Source organism: Myxocyprinus asiaticus, chromosome 24 (assembly GCF_019703515.2).
Source record: "Myxocyprinus asiaticus isolate MX2 ecotype Aquarium Trade chromosome 24, UBuf_Myxa_2, whole genome shotgun sequence".
Taxonomy (NCBI): domain Eukaryota; kingdom Metazoa; phylum Chordata; class Actinopteri; order Cypriniformes; family Catostomidae; genus Myxocyprinus; species Myxocyprinus asiaticus.
In genome coordinates this window covers 27,125,830-27,140,524 of record NC_059367.1, presented here as the reverse complement: position 1 = coordinate 27,140,524, position 14,695 = coordinate 27,125,830, and the positions used below count along the sequence as shown (strand labels likewise).

General features: G+C 45.2%; 1 protein-coding gene across 2 annotated transcripts in view; it reads left to right on the top strand.

Annotated features, from left to right (window-relative positions):
- The first annotated feature begins 3,802 nt into the window (after window positions 1-3,802).
- LOC127415323 (uncharacterized) overlaps window positions 3,803-14,695 on the top strand; it is a 53,400-nt gene continuing 42,507 nt past the window's right edge. For both annotated transcript variants that reach the window (XR_007892932.1, XM_051654043.1), the window contains exons 1-2: window positions 3,803-3,958; window positions 4,656-4,790. The gene's annotated coding sequence lies outside the window, so the exon portion shown is untranslated. The remainder of the gene's footprint in view (window positions 3,959-4,655; window positions 4,791-14,695) is intronic.

The following is a 14,695-nucleotide window of genomic DNA, read 5'->3' as shown; positions in this document are numbered from 1 at the left end:
TTAAATCCATAAGGATCTCTTTCTCAGTGGTGATGTGGCAGTGAGAGCTGACTCGTCAGTAAGATCTTGTGCTTTTCGCTCTTGAATTACGTACATCACTTAAAGCGTGATTGTGTAACTCAAGGCCAGCTAGAAGGCCTCGACCGGGACATATCCTAAAGATCACACCCACCAAGAACAAATAAATCAATCTGATTGGCTGATGAATCTGACAATCTGACTTCAGTTGCCCATTCATTTGCACTGTTGAGGGATTCTGTGGAAATTCTGAAGGCCTGAGGGGGTGGAGCTCAGACTCATGCGCTGCTGCTGTTAACCAGCTTGGCTTCGGGCATGCGATTTGTGAAACAGTTGTCACACTTTGCTTGTAAGCATCAAGGAATAAATTCTGACTGGATAAACTTTTAATTTTTCTCTATTTGTTTGTAGATTAATTAAGAGTGGAAAGCGATTAAAAATACATAGACAAAAAGGTGATTGAGAATGAAAGGATGAAAAATATTTATTTATTAGGCATGTTAGGCCAGCAGAGAAGGCCTTGCTGGCCCTGAGAAATCGCCACTGATATATATGTGTGTGTGTGTGCACTTTAGTGATGTCACAGTCATCTTATTCTCTTGTGGGTAAAATACAGTTCAGTATGTATATTAAGAGCACCACTTGGGAGAAAAGGATGCTTGTATAATAGGAAACCCTATGTTTTGAACAGTGAATTGACCTTCCTGAGTACACAAAGGGCATTTCGCATTAACACAACAATGACACTGAAATGACAAACTGATAAATAGTCCATGATAATCACCAAGCAATGTAATATACGACTGCCACACAGGTATCAGTAATTGAGTGCCAATCTTAACTTGGTGTAGCTCAAAGTGTTTGTAGTGTCTATGCCTATGAACATAATGTGACTACTTTGTGAAGTCTGATTTCTTCTCCACTATCATGACATCATAGACTGAGCAGGTCCCAAAAGCTTATGTTTTATAGAAACTGTGTTGTAAATTTAGATTGAAATCATACAGGGGTATGTGAAGAGCTGTAAATGTTTTTTGCCAGGGCTTCTGATGAGTTAATCAGAATTAACCTTTTTCTTCCCATGTTGAATGATGTTTGTGAATTATTGTTAGGGAAAACCACAATTGTGGTAGTTCAGTGTTCACATAATTCAGCTAGTTATTCCACTTATTATTATGTTTTTGTTTTTTTTTTTCTTTTTTTTTTGAGAAAATACACCAAAAGGCTTGTATAAATTGTAAAGTACATTGCAAAGTCTAGTATTTTGCACAGTGACAAATGTTTATAAGGTGTAAGAATGAGACATATTCACTTCTTCAAAGAAGTAATGTGAAGTTAACTTTGATGCTTTGTATATCTAATAAAGCAATCAAGGTACAAATAAAGATTTGTGACATTTGCTAGATACTGTACACTGTATGTTCTCTGAATCATGCATACAGTAAATGTTTTGGACTAAGAACAGGTTTTTGAGTGTCTATCTAGGGCCTAAATTCTAGGTGATAATTTCAGCATCAGTGTACATGCCAAATGATTGTCAGTAAATAGCTTGACAGCATGGCACCTAAAACTATTCCAATATTCAACAATGCAGGTGATTTTTAAATAAACATTGTTAACCACAAGAACTACTGATGAAGCCTGCAGTGTTATGTGGTAAAAGGCAATGAATTCTGCTCTCACTGGTTTTGTAATGTTGCATCAAAACAACCTTTTCTGTATGAATGACTGCACTGTCAGGTAGCACTTCTGCACTGGTGTTCTAAACAAGGATTGCTAAGTGGTTGCTACCTCCTATGTTGATATGTTTGTTTTTTTATTTATTTCTTTATTTATTTTTGTAGTCTTATGGTTGGGTATATGTTTTCCATATTGAAATTTAACAAAGATGTATTTCTGTATTAGTCCTCTGCTAATGAAGGAGTTAAGATTTGACTGCTCTGTTGGACAGTTATCATGATGTGATGTCACTGAATCTTGTCTATAAACTGAGCCTGGACCTTTTACTTACGTAATACATTTTGTGTTTGGTGTTGTTTTGTCTTTGTTTATGGAAATACATACTTAATCAGAACAACTCTTTTGGCAGTACATTTCTTATTTTACACTTATAAGGGAGTATCGCATTATAACTTTTTTCATCATGACATGGATTTGTACAGTTTCCTTTGAGGTGGAAAGGATCTTTTATTTCAGGTTTAAAATTAATGTATTATTACTTGTTGCTTTTCACCAGTGAAATATAAAATATAAGAGGACAGTGAACGAGTGCTACAAACAACTTCTAGTCACCAGCCAGGCCTTAATTAATTAAGTGCCAAAATCATAGTGACAGTAAACAATGTAACAACAGTTAAAATCAAGGGCGGTATAGAATATATATTCACAGGTTTTTCATCACTTATTCAGAGTAGTCAATAACTTAACCTAACAAACTTGAACAAACATAAACGTATTGCAAACTTTTCATTCTTTAACTTAAAAATCAATTTGCATTATCTAGCAACTCCAGTAGAATCTAACACCATTTGTTGTCATATTTTGCATTTTTTTTTTTTTTTTTTTTGGTACTTCTACTTTTACCTGCATATCACATGTTGTCTTTGGCTTTCTCACTAGGGCTATTAAAGCACTGTTCTCTTTAAAGCTCTTTAAATTTAAATGTTCCATCTAAATAAATCTTACTGATATTTTGATTAAAAAGGGATGCTTTCTTGTTACCAAATAATAGGAGTGTCTTCCTCTCTCCATAACTTAAATATTCCAGCCCGATGCAACAACCAGTGGCATAAGTTTTGGGTGGGCTATCTGTTTGTTCGATCAACAATGTTTATTTCTGCAACTTGGTTCTGTGGTGCTAGTGCTGCAGAAATTACACACAAAAGTTACAACATTTTTAACCCCTTCTGTTTTGGAAAAAAGACCATAACTACCTTTTCATTATAAACATGAACATTGACATAGGTTGGTTTTCTACACTAAACACAAGATTTTTAAAAAAGCATTTCATCTAGAAAGAGCACTATGTATAAATAAATTGTGGTACTATTCAATTACATTCATTTTGAGTCAAATAATAAGACCACATTAAGATAATTAAAATACTTACAAATTGTAACTGTTTAAAACAAAAATAGAGAATCATGTTCTTTATTCAACAACATTTTTATTTAAGATTATTTAATATAGATGTCTACCTGGTGGATGAAAAATAAGTGAAAAATCCCAACAACTTCCATTGAAAAGGTCATACAGTATCTGGGGATCAGGATGTCAAAGACACGTGGGATGGTCTCATTTGACTGTGTAAGCAACCATCTTGAAACTATTTAGTAATGCCCTAGAAACTACATAGCAACACCGTAGCAATGCCCTAGTAACCACCATAACAAGTTTAAAAAGATTAAGATTATGTTTTAAACAACTCTGAAATTTTTTTTTTTTTTTTTTTTTAAATGACACAAACACAACAGGAAGGTTAAACTGTTAAAAGGATGGTTAAAGCTGTAAAAATAAAAAATTAAATGAGTTAAAATAGAATAGTTAAAATAGCCTATTTATTTATTTAGATACACACTAGGGATGTGCCCCAAGCCGAATACCTTTTTCGAAAAGGCACAAATAATTACTTCAAAACGAATAATGGATTCATCCGAATTATATAAAACATATTTGTATGACTGATTCAGGGCCGGCCCGTGGCATAGGCGACATAGAGGGTTGGCTAGGGTGCAAAATGAAAGAGGCACCGGAAGTGCGCTCTCTTGTGGAGACTGTGCGCCCCTCTACCGATATATTGTGCACTAGCGCTATGCTATTATATTATAATCGAATCCTTATCATATGTGGACAACACGAGTGAAAAAACCCCCATATTATCAGGTTCACAAGGCAGGAAGTGGCACAAAGAAGAGGAGCAGAAAAAAAGAGCAATATAAAGGTAAGAATCACAAGTTAACGACTGTTCATGTCAGCCATTGATGTTTATTTACTACTTTGAAATAGCTTATTTAGAACCTCTTAACTGGCACGGACACAGTGGGCCATTTTGTGATTGTTTTATTTAAGTTTAGTGCAAGTTAAGTTCAGTGTATTTTCTTTAAAATAAACTTAAAGGTGCTATATGTAAGATTGACAACAAGCATTTCAAATGAGTATTGCAGGAGGAAGAAATGTGAAACGCATGGAATGATTGACTTGGTGTGTGGGTGTGTGTGTGCTAACGAGAGAGAATAAATGCCTACACCAAAACTTAGACTGAACTCTTTATTACCTAATTATTATGTGTGCATTTAATTATCTCATTTAAGGTATAGTTCAGCCACAAATTTAATTTACCCCTCATATTGTTTCAAACCCATATTTATTACTTTCTTCTGTGGAACCAAAAGGAGATGTTGGTCAGAATAAGTCCCCATTCACTTTCATTCTATGGAAAAAGATGCCATGAAATTTAAGAATTAAAATTGGAACAACATTAGGGTGAGTAAAGGCATTTTTAGGTCACCTATGTATTTAATTGTGTAACTGTACGTTGTATATTAGTGTGGTGATTGGTGAATTTTGGAAAGGTTGCTCCTAGATTAAGGTCACTTATTAAAGTCTGCTTATTTTTTTCTCTGTTCTCTTCCCGCTAGAGAGATGTTGGAGAGAGCTTTCGTCAAGCGACTAAGGGACTTTGACTCTGAAGAAGAGATGAAGAATGAGGGAGAAAACATGCAGCTGATAAACCCACAGACATTCTCACCACAGAGACGAATACAGACCCACAGGTAGAGCAGTTTTGCTCTTTCTTCTCAGATACAAATATACTGTAGTAGGGCTGTGTCGATTCAATCACATATCGATATATCGTGATAATTGTTCTCACGATATTGTATCGATAATTAGATCCATGTATCATGATATTTTCAGTGCAATCAGAGACTCTTCTCTGAGGCACGAAAGAGACTGAAACTGATCCTGCAGGATTCACTGTTTCTCTCACAGACATGCTGGACCTCTCTCACACATTTGGATCTAGGGCCAGACAAAAATATTGATTTTCCACTTAATCATTTGTACGGTCCCAATGTCAATTCTTAAAATGCCAAAATCACTCTTTCTTTTCTATCTTTCTATCTATTTTTTAGATTTCACTCACCAGTGTTTGAGTGGTGCAGTGGTGAAAATGTTCAGCACCGAGATCTTTTCACTGCATGCTGAGAATAAAAGCTTTGACTCTTTCTGTGTGATTTGAGTCCAAAGACAAGAACCAAGCAAACCATTTGTTGTTTAACAATGTCTCTTTTAATATCCTTTTTGTTCTCTACAGTCAGTTATTTATCAAAAACACAAAAGAAACATTTAATTCTAATTACACATAGCATGAATGCTGTAAAGAAGCCATTCGACCAAACAAACATTACTGTCAAAATCCCTTCCTCAGGTCTTAAAGAGACGGTACCGTTTTAGCACTTCTACTTATCTAATAATTGTAAATAGTACAAATTAGGCATGTAAACAACAAACATGTAACAATATACTGTATATATGCAATATAATATATGCAATTTCAATACATTATATTTATTGATGTAATCCATGACTATATTTAAAAACAAATCTAAAATAGCTCAAATGTCACCAAAATGATAAACAAATATTAATGATAAAATAAAATTTGTCAGATTTATATGTCTGTAATTTAAAGGTGCTATATGTAATATTTTTACTGTACTAAATCAGAATAATGTTATTATACATGGACAGACAAACGAAAATTCTGTTTCATGCAGATATTAATATCAGAAATACCAGGAGAAACCAAAGTTCACAACATATTCCACAGTTAATGTAGCCTACAAATTCAGCTTCATCTTGTAATATAGAAGAGAATAAAATAATATATTTTTTTAAATAATAGTTATATAATAGGCTAATAATAATAATAATAATAATAATAATAATAATAATAATAATAATTATTGTTATTATTATTAGGCTATTATTATTAAAAAGGCATATACAAGGCACAGTTTATTAATAGAAACTATAAACATAAGAGTAACTTTTAAAAATGGGCATTTCATTAGTTTTGACGCACTTCCAGTTTAACCCCCGCCCACACCCAGTTCTATCCGAATACAGAGACAGAAACAGATACCAACAATTTTGTCATATGAACAGATACAGATACAAATACAGATAATGGCTTCGCTGCACACCCCTAATACACAGAATAAAATAATCTACTTTACAACTGGGAGCCCACCAAAGACTAAAAATTAATAGGCTGTGTGTGAGAGAGTGGTGCATGAGACATTAAAGTTTGAAATATATCTTGAATAACCTGTCATACCTTGCTTTTATGTTTAAATATCAATCATGTCATTTATGTGCCAATAACAGCTATTTTTAAACAGGTTTCCTAAACACTACAATGAATGTCTGGATGTTATTATGTTATCTCATAAACACTAGAATTCCCCTTCTGTCACTCACTCACTAGGGGTCGATCTTGAGAGCCCGAGACACCTTCAGATTTTTGAGAAAAGGCCAATGACAATTGGCGGGTAGAATATGCATGCCACTCCCCCCGACATACGGGTATAAAAGGTAGGCTGGAATGCAGATTCATTCAGATTTTTTCTTCGGAGCCGAGTGGTTGTACACTCCACTCTGCACTCCACAGCAGACTACGCCCCTGGGTGCTTTGACAGCGCTTTAAAAGAGTTTATATCCTCTAAAGTGTATACTTCCTCTATTAGAGCAGGCACAGTGATGTTGAATGTCTTTTTAAAGACGCGTCTTTTTAAAGATGCCCTTCTGTCTCTGTGCAGTTACTGGATGCGGTCGTTACCTCTCCGCCTCTGATGGTCACGATGAGGAAGCGTTCGTGGATGGTTCATGTTCTCATTGCGAGAACATGACCATGGCAACGTTGCGGTCGCGGCTTTCCTTCTTTCGAGGGAAAGCCACTTCAGCTGTCCCCCCCAATGGTCCTTCTACCTGTGGGTACGAGGCCGCCCTGGTTGACGCTGAAGGCGATTCGGGGGCTTCAGTGGGTATGGCTCCGCCGGGTAAACCCCCACGGCCACTCCCCGGTATGCTCGTTTGCGCCCGTCCAGTTCTGGGATGAGACAGGCAGCTCGCCTCAATGCCAGCCTAATGTCTCTTTCGGAGCTCATGAGCCGGAAGAGATGTCGGTCGCTGTATCGGAGAGCGCCTTGGTGATGTTGGACGCCGAGGACTCGACCGGGCTGCCACCTTCGGGTGTGGCAGCCCAATCTGAGGCTGACACGGAGCTGACCGCCATGCTTGCCTGGGCTGCCGTGAGTGTTGGGCTTGAGTGGAACCCTCCATCCACCCCTGAGCACTCACGGCTTGACGACTTTTTTCTGGGATCGGCGCGCCGCTCACGGCCATGCCCCCCTCCAGTCCCCTTCTTCCCGGAAGTGCACGACGAGCTGACGCAATCATGGAGGGCACCTTTCGCTGCCCGAACCCGATCCTTCAGTTCGTCCGCTCTCACTACCCTCAATGGTGGGGTTATGCTGCGATACCCCAGGTGCCCGCTGAGTGCCACCACCTGGCAGAGTCGCCCGGCACTCTCTTCCCGAGCCTGTAGGATGACGTCGTCTCTGGCGACTAAAGCCTACAGCGCTGCCGGTCAGGCCGACTCTGCCCTGCACGCCATGGCCCTCTTACAGGTCCATCAGGCCAAGGCTTTGAAAGAGCTACACAAGGGTAGTTCTGATCCCGGTGTGCTACAAGAGCTGCGCTCAGCGACTGATCTTGCCCTCCGTGTGACTAAGGTCACAGCGCGCGCACTCGGGCAGACGATGCCCACGCTTGTGCTCCAGGAGTGCCACCTGTGGCTGAACCTTGTTGAGATGAGGGACGCGGACAAGGTGCGGTTCCTTAACTCGCCCATCTCCCAGGTCGGCCTCTTCGGCAACACCGTCGAGGACTTCGCCCAGCAGTTCTTGGCGGTGAAGCAACAGAGAGAGGCCATTCAGCACATCTAGCCCTGACGTGGCTCAAGAGTGCGCACCCCATCTGTTCACCGAGGTCGTCCCCCTGCGGCAACACAAACTCAACCGGCTCCACCCCAGCCTGAGCCCAGCCCTCGGCCCTGGCGTAGAGCCCCCCGCAGGAGAGGGACACTCCCCGCTTCTCGGCTGGCGGCAAAGACCCCCTGGAGGGCTCCCAAGAGCCCCTGAGATGGGACACCCGAGGATCAAGACATCTGCGGGAACTCCGGAGCTGGTAGCCAGACCATTCCATCCACCGGTACCAGGGCTGCGGTACCCACATTGTCAAAAAAAGAGCAGTTTCCTCTCTCCTCAGGTCACACCGCCAGTCCGACTCGGCTATGCAATTAAATTCATCAGGCGCCTGCCCCGGTTCCGTGGCATTCTCTTCACATCAGTGAAGGACGAGAGCGCCACCATCTTGCGGGTGGAGATCGCGGTCCTCTTACAGAAGGGCGCGATAGAGCCTGTCCCTCCAGCCGAGGTGAGACAGGGGTTTTACAGCCCTTACTTCATCGTTCCCAAGAAGGGCGGTGGGTTGCAGCCAATCTTGGACCTGCGAGTTGTGAACCGGGCCTTGCACAGACTCCCGTTCAAGGTGCTGATGCAAAAGCACATTCTGACGTGCATCCGGCATCAAGATTGGTTCGCGGCGGTAGACCTGAAGGACGCGTACTTTCACATCTCGATTTTACCTCGACACAAACCCTTCCTACGGTTCGCGTTCGACGGTCGGCCATATCAGTACAAGGTCCTCCCCTTCGGCTTGTCCCTGTCCCCTCACGTCTTCACGAAGTTTGCAGAGGCAGCCCTTTCCCTGTTAAGGGAAGTGGGTGTTCGCATACTCAATTACCTCGATGACTGGCTAAATATAGCGCACTCTCGAGAGTTACTGTGTGCACACAGGGAACTGGTGCTCACACAGCTCAGCTGTTTTAGGGCTTCGGGTCAACTGGGAAAAGAGCAAGCTCTCCCCAGTTCAGAGCATCTCTTTTCTTAGTATGGAGTTAGTCTCGGTGTCAATGATAGCGCGCCTCACATGTGAGTGCATGCAGTCAGTGCTGAACTGCCTGAACTTATCCAGGTGGGAAATGTCGGTCCCACTGTAGTACTTTCAGAGGCTCCTGAGGCATATGGCATCCTCAGCGGCGGTCACGGCGCTCGGGTTGATGCATATGAGACCGCTACAGCACTGGCTCCAGACCCGAGTCCCGAGGTACGCATGGCGCCACGGCACATATCGTGTGGCTCTCACTCCCGCCTGCTGCCCCCTTTTCAGCCCTTGGACAGACCTTGCGTTCCTGCGGGCTGGAGTCCCCATACAGCAAGTGTCCAGGCATGTCGTGGTTACGACGGATGCCTCCAAGACAGGCTGGGGTGCCATGTGCAACAGGCATGCAGCCGCTGGCTCCTGGACAGGACCTCACCTGCGTTGGCACATCAACTGCCTCGAGTTGCTGGCAGTACAGCTCGCCCTGCAGAGGCTATTTCCATTGATCCAGGGCAAGCACGTGTTAGTCCGGATGGACAACATGACAACAGTGGCTTATATAAACCGCCAAGGTTGTTTACGCTCTCGTCACATGTCGCAACTCACCCGTCACCTCCTCCGCTGGAGTCAGCGGTGACTTAGGTCGCTGCGGGCCACCCATATCCCTGGCAACTAGCCATAGCAAATGCTCTGTCATGGCAGGCTCAGGGGAGAGTGGAGACTCCACCCCCAGGTGGTCCAGCTGATTTGGAGTCGATTCGGTAAGGCACAGGTAGACCTGTTCACCTCCCGGGAATCCTCCCACTGCCCGATCTGGTATGCCCTGACGGGAGCTCCCCTCGGTACAGATGCGCTGGTACACAGCTGGCCCCAGGGCCTGCACAAATACACGTTCTCCCCCAGTGAGCCTACTTGCACAGGTTCTGTGCAAGGTCAGGGAGGACGAGGAGCAGGTCATTCTTGTGGCTCCGTATTGGCCCACCCAGACCTGGTTCTCGGACCTCACGCCCCTCGCAACAGAACCTCCCTGGCAAATTCCCCTGAGGAAGGACCTTTTTTCTCAGGGACAGGGCACCCTCTGGCACATACGCCCAGACCTCTGGAATCTCCATGTCTGGTCCCTGGATGGACGTGGAAGACCTAACTGGTACACTTAACATGATCACTCAGGCCAGAGCTCCTTCTGCAAGGCAGCTGTATTCCCTGAAGTGGCGTTTCTTCGCTAAGTGGTGTTCTTCCCGTAGTGAAGTCCCCCAGAGGTGCACAGTCGGGTCAGTGCTTTCCTTCCTGCAAGAGAAGTTGGACGGGCAGCTGTCCCCCTCCACTCTCTAGGTCTATGTAGCTGCTATAGCAGCACACCACGATGCTGTTGAAGGTAGGTCTCTCGGTAAGCATGACCTGATCATCAGGTTCCTGAGAGGCGCCAGGAGGTTGAACCCTCCTAGGCTGCACCTCTTTCCCTCATGGGACCTCTCCGTGGTCCTTTTAGGCCTATGGAGATCCCTGTTTGAGCCCCTAGAGTCAGTCGAGTTAAAGGCCGTCTCATTGAAGACCACCCTCCTGACTGCGCTCACTTCCATCAAGAGGGTCAGGGACCTGCAAGCGTTCTCTGTCAGTGAAGAGTGCCTAGAGTTCGGTCCAGAAGACTCTCACGTGATCCTGAGACCCCGACCGGGCTATGTGCCCAAGGTTCCCACGACCCCTTTTAGGAATCAGGTGGTGAGCCTGCAAGTGCTGCTCCCAGAGGAGGCAGACCCAGCCTTATCGTTGCTGTGTCTGGTGCGTGCTTTGCACATCTACTTGGATCACACGCAGAGCTTTAGCAGACCTGAGCAGCTCTTTGTCTGCTTCGGTGGACAGCAGAAAGGGAATGCGGTCTCCAAAACAGAGCCTTGCCCATTGCATCATGGACGCCATCGCTTTGGCCTACCAGACCCAGTCTGTGCCCGCGCCCTTGCTGGTTCGAGCACACTCCACAAGGAGTGTGGCATCCTCGTGGGCACTGGACAATGGCACCTCTCTAGCAGACATCTGTAGAGCAGCGGGCTGGGCAACACCTAATACCTTCATGAGATTTTACAGTCTCCGGGTTGAGCCAGTTTCATCCCATGTTCTTTCAGGTACAAACAGGTAAGTTTCATTATGCAGGGCAGCTGGCCGGGTGTACCACTTGTGTATAGTGCCTTTCCCCTCCACGAGGTGAAGCTGTGCGCTCTTCTCTCCCATGCATGTTCACGACCTGTGAACCCTGGATGTCCTTCCTCCTAGCCCTCTGGCTCACAAATTCAGCGGAGGAATTAGTAGTCGGACCCAGTACATGTGCTAACGTGCCCTGTACTGGGGTAAGTGCTCCACAGGTCTCAGTTACCCCAGTAACCTCCTGTGATGTATCTTCTGAGGTACGGTCTCCCTTTATAGTAGACCCGTGTCTCCCTTAGCAGAGCCCTCTCTGCCCCGGTCACTAGAGCTGCATGGAGCCCAGGCATTTCCGGGACCAATGCCCAGTGATGGAGGTGGGGACATTGGTTCGGGTCCCCAACATGCCACAGACTGTCCCCGATCTAGCTGGGACATACTAAGTATTAAGGGGGGTACATACCAGGCCTTGGTGGATTCGGGTTGCAACCAAACCTCTATCCATCAATGCCTGGTTCAAGATGAGGCTTTGGGTGCTAGTCACAAGGTGAAGGTAAGGTGTGTGCATGGTGATATCCACGATAATACTGTAGTGACTGTGATGATTCAATTGCAGGGACAAAAGCATAGTTTTGAGGCTGCGGTTAGTCCACGCCTCCCGTAACAAAGTGTCTCGGTGTGGGATTTCTGATGCACTGGCCGGGGAGGTGGAGCCGGGGCCATCTACGTCAGCTCCGCGTCAGGATGACATAAGGGAGGGGGAAGTCTCGGCTTCCCCAGCCCCTAGAGGCTTCCCCGCCGGGGAATTCCCTCTGGGGCAGACACGAGATTAGACCCTTAGGCACGCCTTCGACCAAGTGAAAGTGATTGATGGTCAGCGTCTTCAGCCAGACATCACACTCTCATATCTGTATTTTTCTGGTTGTATAGAGTGATGCAGGATGCTCAGACAAAAGAGGATACAACCCAACTTTTTATACTGAAGAGCTGTCTGGAAATGTTATTCCAGACGGCTCATCATAATCTAATGGCCTGTCACTTAGGGCAAGAAAAAACACGAAACCATCTAATGGCCCGTTTTTATTGGCCAGGCATTCACGGAGATATTCGCAGGTGGTGTATGGCATGCCATGAATCCGCCAGACACCCCAAGAGCACATTTGCACCCACTTCCTTTGATTGTGGCCCCCATTGGGAGAATTGGCATGGACCTCGTCGGGCCATTAGAGCTAACCGCACACGGACATCGCTTTGTGTTGGTTCTGGTGGACTACACAACGCAATATCTGGAAGCAGTGCCTCTATGCAACATTTCAGCACGTAATGTTGTGGAGGCACTCTTCAGAATCATCTCCCAAGTGGGGATTCTGAAAGAAACCCTCACTGATCAAGGCACTATATTCATGTCACGTACACTACGCGAGCTGTCTGGATTATTGGGTATTAAATAGATTCGGACAAGCGTGTACCACCCACAGACAGATGGCTTGGTCGAATGGTTTAATAAAACCCTGAAAAACATGATTCGTAAGTTTGTGAACAAAGATGCTCGGAATTGGGAAAAGTGGCTTGAACCCCTGTTATTCACAGTTCGAGAGGTCCCGCAAGCCTCTACAGGGTTCTTCCCATTTTAATTATTGTATGGGTGTAAGCCTTGTGGTGTCTTAGACATTGTGAGATAAAATTGGGAGGAGGGACCTTCAAACAGCAAAAACGAAATTCAAAACTTTCTTGACCTGAGCACAAACCTCCACACATTTGGGCAACTATCACAGAAGAATTTGCTACAGGCTTAAGAACGTCAGTCCTGGCTGTATAACAGGGGAGCTCGGCTACGGGAATTTACACAGGGAGATAAAGTCCATGTATTACTACCCACATCATGCTCTAAATTACTTGCAAAGTGGCAAGTGCCCTTTGAGGTCACATTGTGAGTTGGGGAAGTCAATTCTGAGGTTAAACAAATGGATGGGGCAGAGCATGGAAAATGTACTACCTCAACCTCTTAAAACCATGGAGGGAGGTGGTCCCTGTGGCTTTGGCAATGGTGGTACCAGAGAGGGAGGAACTCGGGCTGGAGGTTAACTTAAAATCCAATCGAGGCACCCCGGTCACTTGCGGAGACCACCTCTCACCGTTGCATGTCATGGACATGGCCCAGCTGGAAAGAGATTTCTCTGACGTGTTCTCGCCCCTTCCTGGTCATACAAACCTCATAAACCACCATATTGAAACAACCCCAGGGGTAGTGGTATGCAGTCATCTCTACCGATTAACCAAGCACAAAAAAAAAGTGGTTCAGGAAGAATTATAGGCCTTTCTCGATATGGGGGTAATAGAAGAATCCCACAGTGACTGGGCCAGCCCGGTGGTGCTGGTTCCAAAGAGCGATGGCTCGGTCCGGATCTGTGTGGATTGTAGAAAGGTCAATGCGGTGTCTAAATTTGACGCATATCCAATGCCTCATATTGACGAACTGCTCGATCGGTTGGGCACAGCTTGCTTTTATTCAACACTGGATTTAACGAAGGGTTATTCGCAGATTCCCTTAACACCAATGTCCCATGAGAAAACGGCCTTCTCCACACTGTTTGGCTTACACCACTTCATGACCCTTCTGTTCAGTTTGTTTGGGCCCCCTTAATGATTGGCAGTGGCACATACAGAATCTGAGGGCGGTTCTGAGGTCACTGCAACAGGCGGGACTCTCGGCGAACCCCAAGAAGTGTGCAATTGGACGGGTGGTGGTACAATATCTGGGGTTCCACTTGGGTCATGGGCAGGTGCGTCCCCAAATTGACAAGACCACAGCGGTTGCGACCTGCCCATGACCCAAGACCAAAAAAGAGGTGTGACAGTTCCTGGGGTTGGCTGGCTATTATAGAAGGTTTGTGCCTAATTATTCAGGTGTCACCAGCCCGCTGACTGATCTCATCTGGAGCCCCAGACATGGTCCAGTGGTTGGAGCCATGCCAACAGGCTTTTATGCAGGTGAAAGCTGCGCTTTGTGGCTGGCCATTGTTACATGCTCCTGATTTTGCTCTCCCTTTTGTTGTACAAACTGACATGTCGGACAGGGGTTTGGAAGCTGTGTTGTCCCAGGTGGTTGAGGGGGAGGAGCACCCTGTGCTGTTCATCATCTGGAAGATTTCGGTGAGAGAGGCGAGGTACAGCACCGTTGAGGAGTGTCTGGCCATCAAGTGGGTGGTCTTCACCCTTTGGTACTACCTGCTGGGATGGGCTTTCACCCTCTGTTCTGACCATGCCCCGCTCCAGTGGCTCCATCGCATGAAGGATACCAATGCACGAATCACCCGTTGGTATCTGGCTCTTCAGCTTTTTAAGTTCAAGTTGGTCCACAGGCCGGGGGTGCAGATGGCTGTTGCAGTCTTCGTTTTCAGAAATTGCGTACTGGGCAGGCCGGATGGCTCCCTAACCTGAGTCGGGAGGTGGGGGTATATGGTGGTGGGTGCGTGGTTGAAGGCCAGATTGTGAATGGAGAATGAGATCAGGAGATGAGAATGGTAAGGATCAT